Source organism: Taudactylus pleione, unplaced genomic scaffold, assembly GCF_031769625.1.
Source record: "Taudactylus pleione unplaced genomic scaffold, aTauple2 ptg000016l, whole genome shotgun sequence".
NCBI lineage: Eukaryota > Metazoa > Chordata > Amphibia > Anura > Myobatrachidae > Taudactylus > Taudactylus pleione.
In genome coordinates this window covers 23,964,470-23,989,208 of record NW_028284418.1, presented here as the reverse complement: position 1 = coordinate 23,989,208, position 24,739 = coordinate 23,964,470, and positions in this window count along the sequence as shown.

The window sequence follows — 24,739 nt, the reverse complement described above, 5'->3', positions numbered from 1 at the left end:
TCCATCGTGCGCATGCATAGTGGGGAACATTGACCCACTTGCGAGCGTACTGCCGCTCGCGAGCAGGTCTGAATGACCCCCAGGGTTCCAAACTGGATCAGACCCGGAAATTTGCTGATGCCAACACAGGATATTCCCGAGTCGCTGCCGTTCACACCAGAGCCGGGTCTGCAGCGACCCGCCTTTTCCAGCATGGAAGTGGATGCTTGGAGATGACATCATCTCCAAGCGCCACTGAAGGCATGCTTGTGCCATTTACACTGCAGGGTTTCATGGGTCATTCCAATGTAAATCCTGCAAGTTACCTGGGTTGGATTGCCGGGTCACACGACCAAGGATTCCAACCCTGTCCCCTTTTACACCAAGAAGCATCCCCTGGTTAACCCTGCAATAACCTGGGTTTTAGATCTGGTGTAAAATGGGTATCATAGTAGCCTGGACACTTAGTATTTTTGTTGCAAAGGTATTGGTATAAATTTGCAGATTAAGCACATTGCTGCTGGCATGGCTTACTCCATCTTTTGCATTCTTACCCAAGTTAGCAATAAGTTGCACACAGCAGCTGCATGGCGTGGCTAAGTTGCAAAGTCCATGTCGCAAAAAACAGGGCTATTTTGCTAAATTTGAGGATGGGGATTTATTTACTAAAGTGCAGGTTTTTCTAAATAGAGATGTTGCTCAAAGCAACCAATCAGATTCTAGCTAATATCTTCTAGAATGTGCTAGATAAATGTTAAGTAGAAACCTCTACTTCTATAAACCCGCACTTCAGTAAATATAACCCTAGGTGTACGTGAACACAACTGCAACTTAGAACTGTGCTGGAGTTACCACCTCTGGCAAACACCTCTCATTCATGCTGACAAAGTTTTCTGTGCTGCTACCTACATATGGAATTCTTTAGCCTGCCAGATTAGACTTTCCTACAGCTTTCAAATCTATAAAGGTCTTTTGCAATCCCATCCCTTCAATGATCACCAATACCTACAGTATACTTCCTGTTGGTGTTCCCTTGGTCACCATATTTTCTCTGTCTACGACGCCACCATTGGAGATCTTATCTGCTTCTTGTGACTCCAATGCAAACCTCATGCTGATGATATATAAATCTGTCTCTCCTCCCCTGACCACACCCCCTCCACCCTCTCTCATATCTCCAGCTGTCCCTCGTCCATCTCTTTGTGGATATCTTAACACTTTACTGAGCTCAATATGAACTTATTACCTCCAGGACCTGCTTCAGGACCTTTTTTACTTTCCAACTCTCCCTGACTGTTGCCAACACAATTTTCTCTCCTGTCCCTCAAGTCCATTGTTGGTGGGTCATCCTCAACTTCACTCTCTGATTTCTTGTTAACTCTGAATTCAGCTGCTTCCACATCTGAGCCTGCTATTGACATTGTACACATTGCCTGCTTTAATTTGCAAGCTTCAATCATATACATGATAGGTGCAGTTCTCAACATGGCTGGTGTGTGGGCTAAAGGTTTGGGTGCACTTCTTTGACAGTGGGTGTCCCAGGTTTGAGACATGGAAGGGGAGTATTTTTTTTTTAGTTTAGTTTTTAAATCTTAACTACAGGATTAAAAATAAATCACTTGGTGGTGTGTGAATTCTGGGCTTGATTCAGACCCGCTCGCGAGCGCTGAGTGCTCGCAAGCGGGTCGATGGTGCCCTAGTGCGCATGCACATGATGGAGGGAACTCCATCATGTGCATGCGCGAGACCCGGGGAGCAACGGGGAAGCCGTCACTCCAGGTCTCGCACTAAAGGGGGCATGCTGTCGATGTTGATTGACAGCACGCCCCCTTTGGTGGGCGTGCCGGGGGCATGGCTGCCAGACGGAGGCGTTCCCATGGGAATGCCTACCATCTGGGTCCAGCCCCACTGACATCACTAGTGATGTCAGTGGGAGTGATTTTGGCTCTGATAGAGCCAAAATCACTCCAGGGCTTGCGGTCACCGAGACCCTACTGCAGGGTCTCATCGCAAGCCCGATGGTCACGATGGTCTTGACCATCGCGACCATCATCATGGATGCTCACATAAGCTGTGGGTGGTAACCCACAGCTATGCCAGCGTCCTAGAGGCCGCTCCAAGTTTAGGTAGGAGGGCCCTGATTCAGAGCGAGCGCTCTGGTCCGAGTGTCCGGCTCTGAATCAGGCCCTGTGTCATTTATACAAATACATATACAGATGGGTCCTCATACATCCAGCCTGCTTGCACATTAAACAGGCCTTCTAGTCGCGCCACACCATGGCATGACTCGGTAGGTCACTTATCTTTATTATGACTTTGTACCTCCAAATGCATCTGAATCACACAGCGATGTGAAATGATAGCACAAGCAGCTTCTGCTGATTAAAATGATATGCAGCATGCCTATGTTCTGTGAGTGAGTGCAGGTGTATCTGCACGCAAAACGCTATGTTACAGCATTAGCGACTGTAACATAGTGATTCGCTTGCAGATACACACATACTTGCTCACAGATCAAAGGCATGCCACTACCCACTAGCCCACATACACCAGCCATGTTGAGAGCTGCACCTTACATGAATGTAATGTGAAGTGTGCGAATTAAAGCAGGCAATTAGTACAATCTCAACATCGGGCAGTGTTACAGTCACTGATACTGTAATGTAGCGTTTTGCATGCAGAAACACCCGCCCTGGCTCACAGAACATAGACAGAAGCTGCTTGTGCTATCAATTTACATCGCTGTGTGATTCAGATGCATTTGAAGGTTAAAAGTTGCATAAAAGACACTTGTGCTACCGAGTCATGCCATATTAGTACAGTACATGTAAACACATTCATCACATCTCAGTGAAAGCTGTGCATACCTGTGACCCCTGTCTGGGCCCTTGAGATAAAAATATATATATTTTTTTAAAGTACAGGACTTACACACATACTGCACTGTAATTATTTAATACTTTATAACACATTCTTCTACAGCCCTGATTCCTTGACCAAAATGCTGTACTATAGTGTACCAAATCACAGCTTCTGTCAGTCAACCATTGGGTGGTGATACAGAAAATGCATTGGAAATCTGATGCATGCGCAGTGTAGGTTAGGAAAAGTGACAGCTGGTGGACAAAAGTTGTATTACACGATATGACTTTTTTCCAGTGCTATGCTACATTCCGTTATGAAACATTGTGTGTGGCATGAGATGCATGGCGTGCTACATGGCTTATGGAGCAACAAACTAGTTAGTACATCTGTATGCCCTTCCTGTGGCACTGGGTAATTGAGTGCTACTGTCTATGACAGTTGTCTAAATATTTTACTATTTGAACATTTTTTATATTGATTTGTTTGTGTAACATTGTAATTTGTCCCTATATGGCATTACAGACATTCAGTGCCACATGCAAATGAAATATATTAATAATAATAACAATAATAATAATAATAATAATAATAATTATTATTATTATTATTATTATTATCACACTAATAAACCTCTCACAACTGTCACAATCTATACACTGAGCACACAAAATACTCTTGTTTCATCTGGGTCGTTTTTCAAATAGAAATTAAGTTTTTCTTATTAGCATGGCCCTCTCTACCCTTTGGATTCAACTTATATATGTATTTTCTTATTATATACCATCGTCGAAGAGAGGATCATTGTAGAGAGCAGAGAGAGGCAGAAGGAAGACCATTACAATGGATGGAGAGAGTCAGCAATGGTAACTCTAATGATATACTGTCTGCTTCTTCTAAATCCCTGTAATTATCATGCTCTATTTAATAATACGTTCCCTGCTTCTCTATGCCCCATGCACTTATCTTGCTCTCTGCAATAATCCTCTCCCTGCTTCTCTGTGCTCCCTGCAATTATCTGGTTCTCTGCAATAATCCTTTCCCTGCTTCTCTCTGCTTCCTGCTATTATATGGTTCTCTGCAATAATCATTTCCCTGCTTCTCTCTGCTCCCGGCAATTATCTGGTTCTCTGCAATAATCCATGCCCTGCTTCTCTCTGCTCCCTGCAATTATCAGGTTCTCTGCAATAATCCTTTCCCTGCTACTCTCTGCTTCCTGCAATTATCTGGTTCTCTGCAATAATCCTTTCCCTGCTTCTCTCTGCTTCCTGCAATTATCTGGTTCTCTGCAATAATCATTTCCCTGCTTCTCTCTGCTCCCGGCAATTATCTGGTTCTCTGCAATAATCCATTCCCTGCTTCTTTCTGATTCCTGCAATTATCTGGTTCTCTGCAATAATCCTTGCCCTGCTTCTCTCTGCTCCCTGCAATTATCTGGTTCTCTGCAATAATCATTGCCCTGCTTCTCTCTGCTCCCTGCAATTTTCAGGTTCTCTGCTATAATCATTGCCCTGCTTCTCTCTGCTCCCTGCAATTATCTGGTTCTCTGCAATAATCATTTCCCTGCTTCTCTCTGCTCCCTGCAATTATCTGGTTCTCTGCAATAATATTTTACCTGCTTCCCTCTGCTCCCTGCAATTATCTGTCTCTCTGTAATACCCCTTTTACACCAAAATCCCGAGTCCAACCCTGGAATTTGAACACTGGTCAATCCCGGGTCGAACTCGGCTTCAGACCCGGTTTACACTGCAACTTGACCTGGGTTATTCCCTGGTTTGCCGCGTTCACACTGAACCCGGGTAATCCATGCTTTTCCCTATAGATATAATTAAAAATTGACTTTTTTAAGGGTTGACAAAGATGAGGTCACAAAAGGCAACAAAAGAGAGGGGTGGGGACTGCTTACAGCATTGCAGCAGTGATGGCAGACGGAGCACATGTGGGTATTCCCGATGTCCTCACTGTTTTTAGCTTTCTGTTGATTTCAGCAACAGAGAATTGGATGCAGCTTTTTATGATGTGGCACATTGTGCAGGGTTCGGGGAGGAGAGCGCAATTCTTGGCTGAAAGGGCCAGATTTTTATGGCAATATTTGCGCAGGAAGAGAGCACTGATATCAGCCAATATCACCACCATGATGAGATTGACCACCATGAGAAATAGAAGAATGTGGGCCAGAGACTGCCACCATGGAGAAGCTTTCATGCAAACTGTAAAAGCTTTCCAAGTGGAGCAATGGCTGGAACACTTTCGGATGTCGCGTGCCACCTTTTATTATATGTTGGAATTACTGGCACCAGCACTGATGATGCAGACCACCAACTACCGAAAGCCCATCACCCCAATCAGGAGATTAGCCATTGCACTCTGGTGGTGTGCTACCCCCGGAGAGTACCGCACACTCTCCTGTCTATTTGGTGTTGGGATTGGCACAGTCTGCAAGATCATTTACCAGGTGACGCGGGCATTAGTGGATACCCTGTACCAGCACTTTATCTCCTTGCCAGAAGGACAGCGCCTAGATGAAACCATCCAAGGCTTCCTCAGGCGTGGGTATCTGCAGTGTGTTGGTGCCGTAGACGGGACCCACATTCCCATCATCGCCCCCCATGAAAACCCTGTGGATTATTATAATCAGAAAGGGTGGCATTCCATTATTCTTTAAGCTGTTGTGGACCACCGATACTGGTAAGTAAATTTGTACTAATCATTCTTTCATATATACTTTTATTTTATGTTTATTGTTGGTAGAATACTCATTTTTTTTTTTTTAGTTTTACAGATGTTTTCATAGGGTGGCCTGGACGGGCACATGACGCCAGAGTACTAGCCAACTCTGACTTGTACAATATTGCAGAGGAAAAGTGGGGTGGATGGATTTTCCCTAGAGAGGTAAGAATATATGGTCCTTTTTCTCTTTTTGTCCACTATACTTATGTGCTTTAGCAAAATATGAAGTGTGAAATGGTGCGGAATGCATGATATTCCAAAGTATTTGCCAACATATATATTGTGCTATAAAATACATGAAATTTTTAAAACCTACTTGACCACCATGTGAATACACCTTATGCCACTTCTCATTATAGTGACCATATTTTTTTTTTTACAGAAATCGGTGCCCGAAGATGGCGTGGAGGTCCCGGTCCACATCATTGGCGATGCGGCATATCCTTTGAAGCATTGGCTAATGAAGGGTTATACACAACATGTACAGTTGTCCCCGGAAAAGGTCACCTACACTCACAGCCTTAGCTCTGCCTGGATGGCTGTGGAAAATGCTTTTGGACGTTGGCGCTGTCTCATGAAGAGGAATGATGTGGACCTAAAAATCATGCCCCATGTAGTAGCAGCCTGCTTCATACTTCATAACATTTGCGAAATTCAAAAGGACCACTTCCTTCCCGAGTGGAATGTGCAGGACACTGAGGTGGGGGGCATTACAAGTGATGCAGTAAGCTACGTGGGGGAGCATGAGGACAGCGCCGAGCTCATCCGGGTCACCATTGCAACAAACCTTCCCTTATTGATTTAAAATAAAAATGCAAAATTTCATATTTCAAACATGTTTTTGGTTTATTTGGTTTTAAAGTTTTTTTTTTTTTACTTTAACCATGTGCATATATTGTGTTTTTTAATAGAACAGTTTTAACACATTCTCAGATTGTTGAAAAAGTATAAAAACAGTATAAAACATATGTCAAACATCGTATGCCCAGTATAAAAGAAAAGTGCCTTATAGATCCCTGCGGGCAAAACAATATACTATAAAAGTTATAAAAAAAGAAAACTGCCTTCACACAATTAACATTATAATTTTAGCCACACAACATTAAAAAAAAAACTAAAATAGAACATGTACCGGTTGGTACAACGATAAAATATTTAAAATGGCCATGTTTACGGCAATTGCCTATACACTGTATACTCTGGTGACTCTTGGTTTGTTTGTGTTGTGTTAGGGTTAGTGCTTGGGTTGTAATAATTGGGCTCCATATTGCACTGCCCAAATCTGTGTTCTGGGTACACTGGGGCCTGTGGTAATGGCTGTGTTTGGTTGGGATAACCACAAGCAAATGTGCGCTCTAAAAAAGACATCTGTCTCTCCTGCATATCCATTAATTGCCTCATAAATGACTGCTGCATTTCCCTTTCAGACTCTAGAAACCGATCCAATCTAGCATCCTCCTGCCTCTGAATGTCGGCATCCAATTCGCAGAGATGCTCCACGATCACAGAAGTCATCGCTCTAGCCGCTTGCTCCGACCTGTTGAACTTCTTCTTTTTGGGTGGCACATTGTAGACTGCAAAGGGGAAAAACAAAAAAAATATATAATATGCACTGAGCCGACCTAAAGATAGCAATGGTGTTTGCGTACATGTGCTTTTGGCCTTCTATCTACCTGCACGCTAGCAGCACTCTGCAACAGTTACCATCTGGATTTAAGTGAATGTAGTGTGTGTGTGATGTGGGTGTTTTTCTTTTATAAAATACTTACAATTAGCGCGTAGCGGAGGGGTCTTTTTAGGGGGCGCAGTCTCTGAGCTTGTCTCAACTACTTCATCTATGGTGGAAGCGATACTGTCAGCATTCACAGATGAATCCATCCTGTCAGCATTCACAGATGAATCCATCCCACTTCCTTCTCCAGGCTCATCGGTCAGTAGGAGCTGTGATGTTGGTCTGCTTTGCGAGGATGGCAGGGTAACCTGTGTAGCCGATACCTCTTGACTATCCTCCTGCTGGCTGGTGCAGGATGGCGCAATTGAGGAGGACAGTGCTATGGGGTTTGAAAGCGCTGTATTTCCAAAAGCGCTGAAGCACAATTGGTAATGCACCCAATTCCTTGCGGCCTGCACTACTTTTGTTGTGGTTATGATCGTGCACTTTAGTGAACTGCTTACGCAAGGCCTTCAATTTATTGACCACTTGCTGCTGTGTGCGTTTTATCCCTCGGGACTCCAGCATCTGGGCTATATTGTGGTACACTACAGCATCTTTCACTGTGCCGGTCATCTGGCGTTTAATTTCTTCCTCCGCCCTGATGAGCAGTAGCTCTCGGATATCGGCATCAGTCCAGTTCGATGCAGCACACATGCTGCTGTATGAACAGGCTGTGGGTCAGGCTGCTGTTATGGCTGTGTATCAGGCTGCGTTTGGAGCTGCTGGTCAGGCTGTGGTGCAGGCTGCAGTTCTGACTGTGGCAGCCTGTGTATCAGCCTGCGTTTTGTGGGAGTTGGTCAGGCTGTGGTGCAGGCTGTGTGCAGGAGGTTAGGCAGGCAAGTAATGGCTGCATATGCATCTCTCTGCAGGGCCCTGACAAATGACATCATCTGCCAGTGCCCAAGAAGCTCCAATCAGCTAATAGCAGAATGTAGCCGGGTAAAATAATCCGGGTAGCACCCGTTCACACTGCCGTATGACACGGGAACAACCCGTTTTCAACCCTGCTCTCAACCCGAGTAAGATTCCTGGGTAAATCAACCCGGGATTTTTTTCTGGAAGCCGTTCACACAGAGCATCGACCCAGATTGACCCGGCAATAACCCGGGTTATTCGGTTGGTGCAAAAGGGGTATAATAATCCTTTCTCTGTACCCTGCAATTATCTTGCTCCATAGAATGATCTCTACCTATCTCTGCTACCTGAAAACGCTGGAATGGTGTAGAATGACTTTATTAAAAGATATGCTGGTAACAGGTACTGAACTCTAAATTGTCTTAGGTCAAAATATTATAGTATATTAAGTTCAGAGGATGGACCCCAATGGTTTTAAACAGTAACCGAGCTCATCAGATTGCAGGACAGGATTCACAGGAAACAGGACTGATAGAGCAGATATTGCTAATGCTAAATTTCTAACCTCTATCCCAGTGATTCCCAACCTCGGTCCTCAAGGCACACTTTTACCCCTTTTACACCAGAGCTAAAACCCTGGTTATTGCAGGGTTAACCCGGGCTGCTCCCTGGTGTAAAAGTGGAGAGGGTTGGATCGCCAGGTCGAGTGACCCGGCAATCCAACCTAGATAAATAGCAGGGTTTAGCACGGACGTAGCCCATGAAACCCTGCTGTGAGAACAGCGCACTTCGAGTCACGATGACCTGGAGTGCACTGCTAGCCAGCCGATTGGTCCAGCTTCAGTGGCGCTTGGAGATGACGTCATCTCCAACCATCCACTTTCACGCCGGGAAAGCCGGGTCTATGCAGACCCGACTCCGGTGTGAGCGGCGCTGGCTCGGGAATATCCCGAGTCGGCGCCGGCTAAATTCCGGGTCTGATCCGGATAGGAACTTTGTTCCAACTCCAGGTCAGACCCAGAATTTTGATGGAAAAGGGGTATAACAGTCCTGGTTTTAGTGATATCCATGATTGTGCACAGATGGTTAAATCCAAATAACTGAGGTACTAATTAAGTCACTTGTGCTCAAGTATGGCTATCCCTAAAACCTGGACGGTTAGTGTTCCTTGAGGACCGTGGTTGGGAACCTCTGCTCTATCCTCTTTAACTTGTCTTGATATCACATACAAAATGGCACTAGAAAAAGCATTAACTCAGTCCAAAATATAGTTCTGCATTCACAGCGAGTGCTCATGATTTGTGCATATTTACAATGCATTTTGAGATCACATCTACTGTGCAAGCTCTGTGGAGAACCATTTTTTCATACAGCTGCAGATGTGTCCTCATACACTGTTGTTGCAGTCACGTCACACAGCCCCTCTCGGTGTGCCAGGTCATGTGCACCTCTACTTGCATCAAGCATCTTTTTTAATATTTTAATGCCTGAAAATGCTTCTTAGTAGCAGACTAGGATGCACCAGGAGACTGCAATGCTTAATTTGAAACAGAACACTTGTATATCTGTGCTTGACTGAGTCTGAATCTGCATTCAACGTGCTACGATGTAGAGGCTGTGGCTTTTTTTCCCAACCAAGTTCCATAGTGCTTCATTTACAGACTCAGTCACAGACAAATAGACAAGTGTCGCACACCAAATTAATCAGCACAGCCTTCTGGTGTGTCTTAGGGCTCTATTTACTACAATCCGCATTGGGAATGCAGATTGTAGTGTGATAAAGCTCTGTCCCTGTGAATCCCCTCTGCACACTTATCACGGTATTTTTGAAAAAAATACAGTAACAAATGCCCGTGCATGCCCCGACCGGCCGCCACTAAGCCTTGCCCCCGCGATTGCAACCCCCCCTCCCTTAATTACACTTATGTCCGGTGATCGGGGCTCCAGTGATGTCCTCCATGGCTCCGGTCAGCTGATCTCCCATCCTGCACTGGGACCCGGTGAGCTGACTGGGTCCCAGTGCAGGATGGGAGACCAGCTGACCGGAGGGAGGATATCACCAGAGCCCTGATCTCTGTTCCATGGACTCAGGTAAGTTTTTTTTTTTTTCACTATTTTTTTTTTAGCAGTGATCAGTGTGTGGTCTGTTTAGAGTAGACCACACAGCTGATCACTGGGGCTGGCTCCAGGCTCTGCTCTGCATGTTAGAGTAGAGCAGGAGTCTAGTAACTGGCGGAGACCCTGGATACTGCCACCTCCAGGTGGCGTTATTATCACAGGGCTTCCCCCGGTATTTTTTTCACAATTTATTTTTAGTAACTACCAGACAGATCGCATTTCCAATTACAATTATGGGAAATGCGATCTGATTACTAAAAATAATTGATACTTAGGGGTTGGAGTAGAATTTTACGAATTCTACTCCAATTGGCCTTTAGTAACTTTAGGTAATACTAAAATAATGTGAAAAGGATGTGAAAACACCCTTTTTCACTTTATTTTAGTAAAAATAATGATAATAAATAGAGCCCTTAGTTATTGCAAATAAGATGCATTTTAGGGCAAATAAGTTGCTTAGTGCAAGTAAAGGTGCATGGGAACTGGTGGCTCACTTATGCCCAGGCATCTTGTGTCACATGATGTATTGAATCAAAGGCTTTATTTACGAAGCATAGCTTTATGGCAGGCTGCAGGTTAAAATGTAAAATGTCACCCATAGCGTAAAGCATGCCAGGCTTCATAAATAAAGTGCTAGGTGTATGAGGACACATCTGTATGTATTGTAGTTAAAAGCACAACATGGCTATGCGGCTGGAAAGTGTGTATTCTTAAATCAAATCTCTAATTAGATGTTTAGATGTGAATAAAGTTATGTGTTATGTAACAACTTACATTTACATTATGGCTCATATATAATAGGAAACAATGAAGTTATCACATACAGTAGAATCTTGATTATTTGAGGGTGTATTAACTGTGGTGCATATTAACTGAGTAGCTAAAAAAATTTTTTTCCCTAATCCTGCTTCGTATAGATACAGTAAATACATTCTTATAAATACGTACCATAAATACTGTACAGTAGTATAAAGAAGGCATTTATATTTACGTATCCGGTGCGTACATCTACGTATTTGACTTTCATTCTGAAAACTGCTGTTTCTTTCAGTATTACATGTAATATTTACTGAAATTGTGATGGACTCTTGCATCACATGTGTATTTTAGGATTAACCATGCTTTCGATAAATCCATAACCAACCTCTCCACTAGTTTACACTGGATAATTGAGGTTCTACTGTATCACAATCCTAGACAAATAATCCATGGAAAATATGAACAAAGGGGAGGCTGGCACATTACTGAAGGTTCAAAAAATGATCACAGGCTCTACATTAGGCAAATAAAAAGCACATGCAATACATGGTGAAGAAACACTTATTACACAATTGTTTTTTTTCCTAAACTGTGTCAAAAACCATAAACTTCTTTAAAATCTTCATTTAAGATCTAAGAACCGGCTTTTATTGACATCTTGCTTGCAAATACCCAACACAAATTTTCTTGTCCTTGCCATTGTAGTTAAGGTACAGGAAATGTGGTTTGCATATGTTTTGTGCTACTGATGCACTATATTAGTACACTGTTAATATACAGTACTTGTCTACCTTTAACAAAGCATGTTGTCATAACAACATATTACAAATTCCTTTACTTGAGGAAATACCTGGAGGAAGGTAAGAGAATTTTACAATTATCTTTTCAACTCCCTTTTGCCTCCTTGTGCTGCATTGCACTTATCTCTTTGTAGTAGCTGTTTGACTTTAAAAGGTCAAACAGCTACTAAAAAAAGGAACAAATTGTAGAGAGGAGTAGACCGGGATCAGTTATCGAGCTCCTAAACCCAAGAGTGCCATCCAAGAAACCTCAGTAAATGAAGATACTGTAGCGCTGCCAAATTTGAAAACCAACTTTATTTTGTAAAAAAAAAAAAATAGAATATAACACAGTTTCGCTCAGTGAGAACTTATTTTCAAACCATAAAAAATGTAGATGCTCATATAAAACAGCACCCTCTGCCCTTGAAATTCTTCAGTAAATGAGAGAGACAGTCTTATCCCTAATATGAAATGCTTGCTAGCCTCAGAGAGACTGGAATATATAAACAAATTAGACATATATGAAGCAAGGAGCAGGGACACAGACCAAGAGACTGTGAATGCCTACTTTTCAAGGTGTTCTCAAAATACAGAGCTCCTTTCCAGTCAGAATTTTGGCTCATACATAAGACAAGAACACATAAACGCCTTTGTACTTTGGCTATGGATATATGCACTTTATTTATCCAGAAAACAGTCTCTGATAACTCAGTGTGGGTGGGCTGGTCACAAATTATAAATCCACATTGCCATTTAGACATGTCCCTTGAGTTTATGGACAAGACTTGGTTACATATAAACACTGACTACATAGTTTTGTGTCCTTGATTATCTAGTTGCCAAGCTGTTTCAATTTGACAGGCTGGTTTTACAGTAAATAAGATCACAAACCTAGAACTTTCCCTTGGGAGCTGATTGGCGGTCCTGAGCACCTGTTGTATTACTTGATCTATATGTTGCCCAACTCTTTATCTAATGATCCTTGTAAAAAATAATTTTAGTGAGCAATTTGCAGTTTATACAGGCATGATAATATTTTAAAAGTAAGTATAGTAAAACTAGATTTTCTTTATTTTTACATAAAAAAAATCAAAGAATTTGCAGGAAAAATGATGTTCAAAAATCATTAATAGGCTCATGTCACTTCAATGGTGGGATCCGCTAGGCAATTACCAGTCATCACTGTTGAAGTGAATGGGGTAAGCGTCTATTAGCTGAGAGTCGGGGGTCACTTCTGTCAGCCAATAAACACTCTCCCAGTTAGCGTTCATTCGCATAGTAGTGACCTTGTCCAGTGAGTTCACACAGTTTGTTTTTTTATTGTAAGAAGACCATGGATGCCTACATGGACCGAAGGGGACATGATACATGAGTATGGATTTTTTTTTGTTTCAGCAATCATGGATGCTATTGAACAAGAGGACAGAATGGCTACAGGGAGTGGAAGTTATTTATTGTGAGTGTGTGAATGTTTAATAAAATAATACAATATTCGGTGTGTGTCTTTTTTTAATACTTCTTTTACAGGAGTACTACAGGAGCCTGGAGGCCCTTAATGCCTGGGCTTGCCAGTAATTGTTGTTCTCCAAGTATCAGCAAATGGGGCAGGCTTGCTGGGATCTGTAGTCCCCCTGTAAAAGATAATACTATTAATTCAATCTTTTATACCATGAACTCGGCACCCACTGCTATCAGGGGTGCTAATCATAGCCCCGAGATATCAGCCTAGGCCTGGGGTGTCCCTGGGAGGGGTGGCCCATTTATTGGGGGCCCCTACTTCCGGAGGAATCACCAGCCTTGCCTGACTAGAAGGGGGTGTTGAATGCTTTTTGCATGGGAACCCAGTGAAGTGTGCCAATTACACTCCTATTAGAAAGAGCTCGGAGCTGGTTGTGTAAAATACAGGGCGAACCGTACTTCATATTTTCCCCATATTTTCACTTCCAGGACTGGCTCACGAGCCTGGTGCTGGTTGTGTAAAATATGGGATTGGCCCCTAACTTTTTTTCACAACTAGGACTGTCAGTAAAGCCCGGTGCGGGCTGTGCTTTATCTGTCACTTGTACAAACCTCAATTATTTGTCAAAATTGTCCCATCCTTCAAAATTTCAGCCATCACAAGCTTTTGAAGCTCATGAGAGATGATCAGTTTGTTGCGCATTATATTTCTTAATTATTAAATAAAAAAGCAGTCTACCTTTTTGTTACACAGCAAAGTATCTGCCATATTTAATGTAAAATATTTAAATAAGTCTGTGTCCACATCTGTAAAAACATTTGGTGCCTGTACCCATCATGGTTTACAGATAAATAACTATTCCTATGGAATATTTTTTAATTTAAACAAGGCTCTTAAAATTTTGTGGGACTGTTCACCCTTAAAAAGCAAAATAAAGATACAAATGTAAAATATATTTATTTCTGATTTTAATTATGTTGCTTCTCAACCCCCCTGTAAAACCTAAAAAATTTGGAAAATTTCCACCCACAGTATTATGTAGGAAACTAGAGGAAAATAAAAAAAATAACTTACTTCACCTCAGGAGGCATGAATTATAGAAAAAACATACATTGTTACATGTCCCACATCAATACAGTTGCTTCTTTAGAGGCTCACACACCTCTTTCACATGCTAGACAGATTGTACTATTTAAAATCAGCCTACACTGCATCTGCATCTACAGGTCTAACAATTCACCTCTCTGCCCAACTGACCCCAGCCACCACTCTCAAGCCCGATGACATCATCCAATCATACACTCCATGCCACATCACCAATATTCCACCTTCCACTGCCTAGTGAGACCAGATTGTTCCAGATCCATATTCTCTTCTCTTATTCAATGTGAACTGTAGAAGTGTGTTTATGGAAAGCCAGACACCAGGGCAACAACTTATATTATATCCAAATACTCATTAAACCAGCTTAAAGGGATATAACCATACAAAGCCAAATTCTATAGCAACTTGTATTATTTTTGCTGTTTTTGGAAATGGTATTTAAATTGTTTCATGTGATAGCACTGATATTTTGGTGATGTCTATGGAATTGTGTACTGGCTCTGGATGAGATTCATGGTTCTGTATTTCATTTATCTGACTTTCCTCCTGTGTTTTTTAGGGAGGTGATAAATGATATGCATATATGCCCAAAACTGTGTTGATTCACTGGGGAACAATCAATTTGTTGCCAGGGATTTAAGAGTATATTTTGATTAATTTTGCGCTCCTGATCATGAATATGCCATGCTTATAGTTCAATTGGCTCTAGTTTTTGAGATATGCATGTCTTTAATATTTATGAAAAATTAGATTAAACAATGTTAAAAATATATTTTTTTTTATTCTGATTAAATTTGATACGTAAAATGTTATAAAAATACACAGAATAATCACATACATAAGTGTTAGAAAGCTATGAAAACTGTTTTTTGTAGGATATTATTTTGTATTCTTGTTGCGGCCAGTCCCTCTGCAGACTCCAATCAGCCATCATGTGACAATCCCACCTTCCTTGATATATTTCTTCCACTACCTGAATATCCTGGTGGAACTGTTCACACTGTTCTTCGCTTAAATCTCCTAGATTGGTCGGGAAGTGATCTAAATGGCTGTACACAAAATGTACTTTAAGACTCATGTTGGCACCTACTTTCTCAAAACATTTTAGCATGTTGTGAACTAAATCATGATAGTTCTCTGCTTAATGATTGCCTAAAAAATTTTGAATTACAGACACATAACTCAGCCATGCTTCCGATTCGGTTTCAGTCATAGATGTGGTAAAATTTGGATCCTTCACCAGTTTCTTTATCTGTGGCCATCAACAATTTCTGCCTTTAATTTTTAAATACTAAGAGATGGAAATGTTCGACAAATATATGTGAAACAATTGCCTGTCTTGTCCAATGCTTTTACAAATTGTTTCAAACAAAAAGGTATGGTGGTTGCTCACATCAGCTTAATGACATTGCACAGGTGCTTGTAAAGGGCGGGGTTTACACTGAACCACAGAAAAAAAGGGAGATTCCCTCCAGCACACTGCAGCAATATCAACAAAAATACTTGAATCAAACATAATAATAGAAATTCAGAGGTATTAGTTATATACATTTGCAAATATATGAATAAGCGCCGTCCCAGTGTCAAGGCTCCTCTATACTGGCATCCCTAACATTAAGGGGTTCACGTCCGAGGTGCAGGGTTCCCCAAAAAATTCCAACCAAGGACCATCCCCAGGGCATCACACGAAAAGGGGAAAAAAGGTGATAGTGAAGTGTAAACTATAGATGTGTAAAGATAATCCAATAAGTGTTAATAAAATGAGGAAGAATTAAAATGACATAAACAATAAACAAACAAATAGGAAGGTGATGAAAAAGTATCTATGTGAATTAAGTGGTGATGCCCTGAAAAAGGCCCAGCCAGAGCATCTCCGGGGACCCCACACCCAAACGCTCACCCCAAAATAATTATTGCTACCAGATAGTAGCACCCACTCTGGGTCATATAATTACAAATTAATTTACTGCATAATAACAGCACATGTTATAAGCCGAGAGCTGACTCACCTAGGAGGTACCCCAGAAACTTCCACATGGCACTATACTGATCAGCACATCCTCCCAATGCTGGCTCCCTTCATGCCTCTCAAAACTGCAAACAAAAAGTATGGTGGTCGCTCACATAAGCTTAATGCCATTGCACAGGTGCTTGTAAAGGGCGGGGTTTACACTGAACCACAGAAAAAAAGGATATTCCCTCCAGCACACTGCAGCAATATCAACAAAAATACTTTAATCCTACATAATAATAGAAATTCAGAGGTATTAGTTACATACATTTGCAAATATATGAATAAGCGCCAGGCCAGCATTAAGGCTCCTCTATACTGGCGTCCCTAACATTAAGGGGTTCACGTCCGAGGCGCAGGGTTCCCCAAAAAATTCCAGCCAAGGACCATCCCCAGGGCATCACACGAATGGGGGAAAAAGATGATAGTGATGTGTAAAGTATAGATGTGTAAAGATAATCAATAAGTTTTAATAAAATGAGGAAGAAATTGTTTCATCAAACCCAGTTTGATATGGAGAGGTGGCAGTATGATTTTTTTCATGACAATTAAGGGTTCATGAATGATGTTGGCTTCTCCTACAGTTATAACTTCTCTTGGAGGCCATATTTGCTGCCAGTGCTATTGTTTTGCATGACTATCCCATAAGCATATGTGACAAGGATACTTTTTATAACCACTTTGCTGCCCAAAAAGAAAGTTTACCATTTGTAAATCGACACAAGCAGACCACTGATGCTGGAAATAAGTAATTTTTTCTAAGACTAACTTGATATTTTCATACTGTTCTTTAAGTTTTTTTGAATGACCGATTGGAATCGACACAAATGTATTGCCATTGTGCAGTAATACGCATTTTAATCTCCTTTTAGAACTATCCAAAAAGAGCTGCCAGTCTTCTGCTCGATATTCTGGTAAACCCAACATCTGGAGAAGTTCCCGGAATATTGTTGCAATACGCAAGATTGTTATCTTGGCTAAAGAACGGCAGTATGGCTTGCTCTCTATTTTTAAACGACGTTATAGTAACTAGTAACATCCAGCTCAAGACAGTGCTTTTCTTGCAGTCTGGATGCTAAAAGCTCAGTTCCTTTTTTCGATAAATTCAGGTCACAAAATAAATTGTTTAGTTCTTTTTGAGAAAATTTGTTTGGAGTAGAGGAACTTTCTTCAAACTCACTTTCATCTTTCAACAAAAGTTGAGGATGTACTGAACAAAACAAGGCCAAACGGCAGGAAATTGGTTGTGGTGGGACAGAGAGAGGGAGCAGGAGGTGTGCTAATTGCATCACTCGGTCCTCTCCGTTGCTCCTCTCTGTATGCTGGGAGGAGGTGTGGCTGTGGTCTGAGGATGTCCCAGCAGGCTCAGCAGTGCACTGCCACACCTCCTCCCAGCGTTAGTGAGCAGATATGAATGTGTTATGTGTTTCAAACGTGACTATCAGCTACGTTATCACAAATAAAACTAATTATTTTTATTGTTGAAAGAGGGTAGTTGTTAAAAAAGCAAAACTAAGCCGAGTCTGTTAAGTAAAGCGGCCTAGACTAGTAAGGTACTTCAAATGGAGAAAATAATTGCATTTTATAATGTTTCATTAATTTAAAAACTGGAGCCAATTCAGCTATAGCGAAGATCTAATGTGAAAATAGGAACTGCGAGTACTCTCAAACCGATCTTAAATCCTTGGCAAGAAAAACAATATATTCTTTTGTTCCCCAGTGTTATCTGTGTCTGAGATTTGTTCAGTATTAATATTTGCTTTTAACCACTTTCCTTTCTTTCAAAAGAAAAAACAAAGAAAAAATTCTCATTTGCAAAGTTGCATCGTAAGTGTGACTATTTCTTTATTTCCATCAGATCAGTGTTCATTAAAGCAATCACTGTCACTATGCTGCTTATCCTTTTCCATCAGTGCCCCATGTCTGCACTCATGTGCTGAGACCATTGTCTCTGTGCAGCCTTTGGCTTCATTAATGGAGAACTTTAATCTTTCTACTGTGCAGACTTTCCTCTGTTGTCTTTGCATCTACCGTCTCCTTTTACTTGCTATTATTCATTGCTCTATTTCATATTCCAACATTTTCATCTAGATCTGGGATCCATTTACCTCAGCTTTAGCTTGCATCCTTTCTTCACGTTTCTTTGTAGCAAATTGCTAAGGCACCAGTCTACAAATTGTTCAATCAAGCATAATTGTATTTTGTCACCTAATAACTTGGCATTATAACCTCCTCATCTATGTTTCAAAGAAAGTCAGAATTGAATAAATTTAAATATATACAATATCTTGTGAATATTGTGAAATCACAATATTACTGCACATAGTATATTAATACACCAGACCTTGTTATCCTGTAATCTACTTGCCCATCAAAAGAGGGGACAAAATATTTATACAAAGTCAGCAAATAAGCATTATAGTAATATTTGTAAGAACACTACTCCTTATAAGGACACTAATCTTCATGCTGCAATTATACATTTTGTCTTACTTTTTTTTTTTCTTGTGTGCACACTCCACTATGCTCCATTGCTAGAGACTTTGCAATCTGCCGCATATAGCCTCCAACCCAGGGGCGTATCTATAATGGGTGCAGGGTGTACGGGGAACACGGGTCCCTGGGTCCAGGGGGTCCCCGCACCGCACACCCTGCACCCATAATATTACCTACCTCTCTGGAGTCCCACGTCAGCGCAGGGGTCCGACACTGTAAAACGACTGGAAAATGGCCGCAGTGGCCATTTTTCCATCGTATGCGCATGCGCAGTACAGGGAAAATGGCCGCCATGCCATTTTCCTGTTGACCTGTGGATACATTATAGACTCTGGGCACACTCTAGTGCCCAGAGTCTATAACTCTGGCACTGGCCGCGCACAGCTCAGTGCACTGCCGGCCGCCGGGCGGAGAGGAGGGGGCCCATGTCGGAGACTGCACGCGGGCCCCCTCCTCTCTAGAAATGCCCCTGCTCCAACCCAATGGCACCTTGATCCTTCTCTTTACCACCAAAATCCATTTCAACAGCTAACTCAGTTAAACATATTGCAGCATAGCTCCCAGACCAATCAAACCAGCCCTGACTTCCCAGCTTCCTCTAAAATACCCCTTTTCCACTGCTGCAATAACCTGGGTTATTGCCGAGTGTACCCGGGGGAATTCTACCCAGGTAGCTAGCAGGATCGTACACAGGATGGACCCAGGTAATGTTGCAGTGTAAACGGCGTTACTCGGGTTATCCTACCTGGGTCATGCCTAAAATGAGCTGATCGGTTGTCGTGGAGCAGTCACGCCCACTTTTTATGACCTCACAAGTTTAGCAGGGCAGACCCAGGTTCAGTGTGAACAGGGCTGACCAGGGAATAATTCAGATCGAAAGTGCAGTGTAAACGGGGTCTGACCTGGGTATGATATGGGTTGGAACCACGTCCAAAACCCAGGTCATACCCAAGTTTTTGGTGGAAAATTGGTATCATTCAGCAACTCCACAATAAACACTTTTCTTCTCAGCTTCCATTCACACCAATGTTATCACACATTTAGATATTGAAAGTAAAACATTCTCCTCATACTGCTATATAATATACATATAAATGTATATCACACCTCACTGCAGGCTATTTAATTAGTAAAGGGTATGGAAGAGGAGAGGAGAGGAGATGAAAGGAAGGGGGAGACTAACTCTAGTAGGTTGTGATGACAAATATGCTAAATGGAAAAACAGAATTAAGTTACAGTAAAGTTAAAATTGTTTGGAATCTTTTCTTCCAAGAAATGGTATACAGTTTGTACATATAATTTAAGAGGCAAGTGGATGAAGGTGTTATGTTTAGAAAAAACTGAGATATTCACAATTAAAGATACATTTTACATATGACATGAATTGGACATACTGTAGCACTTTTATCCACAAAATTTATCAGTAAATAGAATAACATTTAACACTGGTACTATCATCCCACCTTCATCCATTAAAATAAAAAAAAATAGAAAATTGTTACATAACACCTTCATCCACTCGCCTCTTCAATTCGTAGAGGTCACTTTGGGGGAGACTGAGCCAGGAAAAATATTCGATTGTCATTATTAGGGTCATGAAGGATTTTTACTTCCCTCTGTGAGGCAAAATTGGTGATGCAACATTAGGGATTTGTTTTGCCTTCCTATGGATTGAGTATATAAAAAGCTAGTTGTGATGAAACTGTGGGCCTGATTCAGCAGGGAATGCAGTTGCTTATACGCACGCAATTGGTCCATTGTTGCGCAGCATCGCAGTGCATGTGCGTGAATTAGCCACTTCACTCGGGACTGATTGCAGAGGCTACGCAGACCCATGGCAGAGTGATTGACAGGAAGTGCCGTTTGGGGGTGGTGATGGGGTGGTGGACGGGTGAACACAGGTGTGAGAGTGCATTTTAATGCTGTTGCATAGGCATGCATAAATTAGCCACTGCGATGCAAGAAGCCACCTGAGGTCTCATAGCGTGCGCTGAAGTAAGTAATTCCTGAATAAGGTCACGGCTTCCCTATCTGTCCGATGTTACTAGATGTTACCGATTGTTTCTCTATGTTGTATACGGATGTGAGTAAGGGGAAGTGGGCGTCCTTGTATCAGGCTGCGATCGCAATGCAAATGCAAACATTTAAATAACACAACATATATTAGCAATGTAGTTGTGTGCGTATAAGCAGAATAGAGATCCATAGTGAGTCAGGCGCTGTGTCTTTTTAATACTACTAAATGAGTAATTATGTATCTTTATAACATTATGACTCTCATTTATTATTTATTATTAGTTATTTATATAGCGCACACATATCATGCAGTGCTTTACAGATAATAATCAGTCATTAACATTGGTTCCTGTCTACAGATGAGCTTACGGTCTATGTGCCTGATTCAGACCAGCTCGCGAGCTCTGAGCACTCGCAAGCGGGTCGATGTTGCCCAAGTGCGCATGCGCATGATGGAGGCAGCTCGGTCGTGCGCATGCGCGAGATCCAAATAACGACGGCTAAGCCGTCGTTAAGGGTCTTGCACCAAAGGGGGCGTGCTGTCGATGGTGATTGACAGCATGCCCCCTTTGGTGGGCGTGCCGGGGGCGTGGCTGCCCAGATGGAGGCGTTCCCATGGGAACGCCTACCGTCTGGGGCCGGCCCCACTGACATCACTAATGATGTCAGTGGGAGTGCTTTTGGCTCTGATAGAGCCAAAAGCACTCCAGGGCTTGCGGCAGCGAGACCCTACCGCAAGGGTCTCGTCGCAAGCCCGATGGTCGCGATGGTCTTGACCATCGCAACTATCATTTTGGCCGCTCGCTATAGCTGTGGGTGGTCACCCACAGCTATGCGAGCGGCCAGGAGGCCGCTCCAAGAAGTAGGAGGGACGGCCCTGATTCAGAGCGAGCGCTCTGTCAGAGCGTCCGGCTCTGAATCAGGGCCTATGGGCCTGATGCAGACTTGGGAATAGAGTGATATATCTCTCTCAACTGTGAACCTGAACAAACCATATTGCAATGCAAGGGGTGTAAATACATACATTTTTTTATATTTGGGGTAAATACTGGCTGCTTTTGCATACAGCCCACAAATACTGCACAGCTTTATTATTTCTCTGTAAGTTAGATGTCAGTTTGGAAACACTCCTCCCAAATCTAAATCTCTCTGCACATTTTAAATCTGCCCCACCTGCAGTGCAGCATGGTTTCACCAAGATGATCAGTTGAGAGAGATCTCTCTCTCTATTCCCAAGTCTTAATCAGGCCCTATATTCACTACCACTTATACACACAGGTTGAGTAGGAAATCCCGTCGGCTGAATAGCCACCAGGTGAAATACCAATGCTGAAAGCCCGAACATGAAGAATCCCAACAGCTAAGATAAGTAAGCTAACCCTACCACTCTCCCCCCCCTAACCCTCCCTTGGTGGTGCCTAACCATAAATCTCCCGGGGTGGTGCCTAAACCTAACCCCCCCTTCCTGCACCCTAAACCTAACCCTCCCAGGGGGGTGCCTATCCCTAACCTCCCCCCAGTGATGCCTAACCCTAACCTCATCTATCCACAGCCTATTCCTCTCCGGGGGGTGCCTAACCCTAAGTGCCCCCGGGGGTTCCTAAACAAAACCTTCCTCACCCCACTACTAAGAGCTAACAGTAGCCGGATTACATTCGTTCAGGAAGCTGTCTGTAGGGATTCCATCATCAGGCTAAAGATAGGCATCAGGATTTAGACGCCCATCTTTAGTCCCAAATCAGGGATTCGACCCCGGGATTTAGTCAGATGGCTTCCTGGCCATCGGTATATTGACTATATCCCATACACATGAGCGTTACATTTTTTCAAAAGCCAAAATACCTACCAGTATGCTTTTGGATTATATGAGGGTGAGTCAAAAATAAACCACACTCCAGTTATATTAAAACTTCTGTTGGTCGTACTGTCTTATCAACACTTTCCATACTCGGTCGCTGTCTCCCCAGTGTTTAGTCAGTAGATTTGTGACTGCAGTGAAAAAAAATGGCTGCCCAACTTGTGATTTGCATGAAAGAAGCACAGTGTGCAGTGATTCATTTTTTGTGGTCTGAAGGTGTGTCTGGTGCCGATATTTATCAAAGACTTTAGGCACAGTATGGAGAAAGTGTTTTGTCACAAAGAATTGTATATGAATGGATAGAGAAGTTCAAAGAAGGTCACACAAATTCAAAGAAGGTCACACAAGTGTCAGTCATGAAGAAGGAGCCGGACACCCGTCCATGTCCACAACTAATGAGAACATTGAGCATGCATGTGAACTGATTCTGTTGGATAGAAGAGTGACAGGGGATTATGTTGCAAATCATTTGCAAATTAATCATGGCTCTGCCTATGCAATAATCCATGACAGACTTGGGTTTCAAAAGGTTTGTACGAGATGGGTACCGAAACAACTCACGGAAGAGCACAAACAGAAGAGTTTAGACATCTGCAAACAAAATTTGGACCGATACTCTAAGGAAGATGAAAGTTTCTTAAAAGAATCATTACTGTTGACGAGACATGGATTCATCACTACAAGCCTCAGAGTAAACAGCAGAGTATGGAATGGAAACATCCTCAATCACCGCACAAGAAAAAGTTCAAAAGTTTTCCATCAGCTGGAAAATTGATGCTTACAGTTTTCTGGCATAATCAAGGGCCAGTATTGGAACATTATCAGGAAAAAGTTTCACCAATCAGCAGTTCTCATTACAGTGAGATACTCACTGAAGAGCTGAAGCCTAAATTTCAAACAAAATGCAGAGGACTGGTATCCAAAGGTGTTGTATAGTTGCATGACTATGCACTCTCCAAAAACTTTGTTTTAGGGTGTTAAAGCATCCTCCCTATATTCCTGATCTTGCCCCATTGTACTATCACTTGTTTGGTCCCATGAAAGAAGCTCTAAAGCTGGCCATCCACTATACTATTTTCTGTTAGATATCTGTCCAATCTGGCTGGTTGGAATGAAATCATCTATTTGGGCCGATCCCAGAAGCATGTGCTTGTGTTTGTTCTTCTGCTATAGAGGTGTCTAATTAACCACTTAACAGACTATTTTTGTTTCTAAAAACCGCTACAAAATTGTCGGGTATTTTTTTTTAGTGGATTAGGTGAGGAACATCTATTTTAACTTATTCAAAATGGTTTCATAAAAAATATATATATATTTTTTTTAAGATTTTATTTAAAAAATCATTTTTTCAAATACTGGACCATCGGAACCATCGCGACATTCAATTTGAGACTGGATCCAGGCACCAGGAACGTAAGCGGAGTGAGGGGGGAAGTTAAATTACTTTTCCCTAGCGGCTGTTCAGTTCTGCAGGCGCTGGCTAGAGGGTCCTGCTTTGCTGACCGATCAGTGATAGGCAGCACAGCTGACAAGCAGAGGGACCAGAAGGTCCCTCTGAGAGCAGTAGCTGCGGGAAGATTCTCTTCCTGCAGCAGCCCTCATGTTTATCTGTCTGGACAAAATTTTACGTCCAGTACAGATAAAGAACTGCCTGGTGTGGACAGAAGCTTACATCAATGCCAGGCAAGTGGTTAATGGGAAGGGGCATATATAGCCACCAATGTCAAGACAATCTATTCTGCCTTTCTGATAAAGCCACTGAATGCGGTGAAACGCATTAAGGATCTACAGAAATAGTGTCAACTACCCTGAAACCTCACTATATTACATCATACTATTTGGATTTATCCTGCTACTTTTGGACTTAATCTACTCCATTTCGGCTCCCATCACCATCGGGTCTGCAATATACTCCACGGTACCTCCCAGTCATGGATCTCTCTGATCACTCAGTCTGATGCTGTATCATGAGTCTGGAGAGGGAAACACTACAGCT